Genomic DNA, 3135 nt, shown 5'->3' with positions numbered 1-3135 from the left:
TTTAAAAGCAGCTTCCCTTCTGTCTGATGGACCTCCCTTTCTCATTTCATAAGCAGTTAGAATTCCATGCAGCTGAGACATAGTGAGAACACGGAGATTTTCCTTTTCTTCTACTGCAGATACTTTAGATTCAAACTTGGGAGATAAAGATCTTAGAATCTTTTGAACTACTATAGTCTCTTTTATTTCTTCACCCAAATTTTTCATACAATTAACAATCTCATCTACTCGAAGAAAATAATTAGCCACACTTTCATCATTATACATCTTGAGAGTCTCATATTGAATCCTGAGAGTTTGAAGTTTAGCTTCTTTTACCTGTTCATCTCCTTCATAGCTAGTGATCATTTTGTCCCATATCTCTTTTGCTGATTTGAAGTGCATGACCTTCATGAACTCTGTTTGAGATATACTTCCTAATAGAGTACTGACTGCTTTTGCATTTGTTTCATACTGCTTTTTCTCAGCTGGATCTGTAGGAGTAACTGAAGGAAAGGCATAGCCTGATTCTACAATGTTCCAAACTTCTGTACCAAGAGATTGAAGATATGCAGTAACTCTTACCTTCCAATAATTGAAGTTTGTTCCATCGAAGACGGGTGGCCTGATTGATGCTTCTCTCTCGTAGTTGCTCATGATGAACGATCTACCTTCAAGCGATCAAGCTGTTCTGAAGGACCTGCTCTGATACCAATTGTTGGAAATAATACTGAGGGGGGGGGGAATCAGTATTATCTAGCAATTTACCAAATCTTCCTTATTTGATCTTTTGAAATATTCTCGCATATCAGTACCATAAAACAATGAGCATGAATAAAGAAAATAGACAGTCACACCAAAGAACACAAGATGTAAGGTGGAAACCCAATGCGGGAGAAAAACCACCTGCTGCAATAATGTCTCTATCTTCTTTCAAGAAATTCTTTTTACAATGATTTTGTACTGGTGCAGTCCTTTACCAGCACGCAGGCTGCAACCTGCAAAGAGCTACAACTCTTTTTTTGTTTTCCAGACTTCTCCTGGAAGGGAGCTACAACCCCCTACTTCTTTTTCAAAATGATCAACAAGTATACAACAGATACAGTCTACTACAGATATCAGATCAGTAATTACAGAAACAACCCAGAACACCTTATGAACAGAAATATACAGTTAACAGATCATCTTGAGACAGGGACGCATATTTTCTTTCTGTGGCCTGCGACTGGACGCAGTATACCTTATGCTGTTCTGCGTGCAGACGCACTGTTACTTTTGCTTGTCTGCGACCGACGCACACATCAACACTATCGCGCCGCGTCTTTTGCTTCAGAGACGCACCCAATACCACAGTCGCGCCGCGTCCTTCGCTTCAGAGACGCACCTGATCCTTTACTGTACTGCGTCCCGGCGCACTTTCCCTTCACTGAATCTGCGTCCTTTTAGATATAGAAGATAAGAGGACTTCAGAACCAACCCAAACACTCAGATCCACAGATCTGATCATGCGCCATATAGATCGTAGTCCATTAGAAGATTTACCCTTAAAGATATGGACTAGATCACACCAAGAGATGATCGACCAAGATGATGCTTAATCCAAATGAACTCCTTTGCTTTATATAGGCAAGCTTCTCCCCAAAGCGTGGAACAATACCACGAGCCGACACCATAGAAACACGCAACCGTCGGCTAGATACCACACAAGAAGCCCCCACGAGCTTTTCTCTACCTTGAAATGTGTGCACTGGGCGGACGCACCTTCTGAACGGCTGGCCAGCGTCCCTGGACGCGGGTTCTGTATGGAATACCTGCGGGGACGCACTTGCTGAACAAAATTTCCTGCGTCCTTCTTGATTTATCATCTGAAAGAGTTTGCCATCAAGTACAACACCTGAATCATAATGCCAACAGAGCTGGTATCTCATCCAAAGGACAAAAACATTATAGGAACTAAGTGGGTATTCAAAAAAAAAATGAATGAAGATGGAAAAATCATCAGAAACAAGGCAAGGCTTGTTTGTAAAGGCTATACACAAATTGAAGGAATTGACTTTGAAGAAACATTTGCACCAGTAGCTCATGTGGAAGCTATCATGATGTTCTTGGCATTTGCTTTCTCAAAAGGATTCAAAATCTATCAAATGGACATAAAATCAGCATTTCTGAATGGGCAACTCAAGGAAGAATTCTACATGGAGCATTCAGAAGGGTTTGATCTAACATGAGGAAAAGACTTATTCTGTAAGTTGAAAAAGACATTATGTGGGTTGAAACAAGCTCCTAGAGCTTCGTATGCAAGATTGGATCACCATCTACAAAAAAAAAGGCTTCAAGAAGGGAGTGACATGAAGCAATCTCTACATAAAGACGGATGAGGGTAAGTTACTAGTGACACTTGTTTATGTTGATGATCTAATTTTTGCTAGCAATAATGATGAGATGAGCCATGAATTTTCTCAAAACATGTCAAAAGAGTTTGAGATGTCGATGATAGGAGAGTTATCTCCTTTCCTTGACCTACAAGTATCTCAAACCAGAGCAGGATTGTTTATATCTCAAGCCAAATATCTTAAAGACATGCTTAAAATATATGGAATGGAAGATTGTGCTCCCATGAGCACACCCATGACCACAAATTGCAAATTGAGCAAAAATGATGACTCCCCTCTGGTGGATGCAACTCATTACAGGTCAATAATTGGAGCCCTTTTGTACTTAACTGCCACAAGACCTGATATAATGCAAGCGGTAGGAATGGTGGGAAGATTTCAATCAGCTCCTAAACAATCCCATTTGTTAACTGTAAAAAGAATTATCAGATACCTGAAAGGAACCCCTGATTTCAGTCTTTGGTACCCTAAGAGCTCAACTCTGACTGTAACTGCATACACCGATGCTGATTGGGCTAGAAGTGTAGATGATCGAGAAAGTACTAGTGGAAATGCATTCTTCCTGGGAGACTGTTTAGTATCTTGGATCAACAAAAAATAGACTTCCATATCATTATCCACAGCCAAAGCCGAGTATATAGCTGCAGCAGACTGTTGTACTCAAATACTATGGATGAAGGAAGCTCTAAAGGATTTCAACATAGGTACGGATCAACCAATTACCATCTATTATGATAACACAAGTGTTATCAGTCTCAACAAA

The sequence above is a fragment of the Pinus tabuliformis genome, chromosome 6 (assembly GCF_031772625.1).
Source record: "Pinus tabuliformis cultivar Carrire ecotype Pingquan chromosome 6, CPIR1, whole genome shotgun sequence".
Taxonomy (NCBI): Eukaryota; Viridiplantae; Streptophyta; class Pinopsida; order Pinales; family Pinaceae; genus Pinus; species Pinus tabuliformis.
This window is presented reverse-complemented; position numbering follows the sequence as displayed.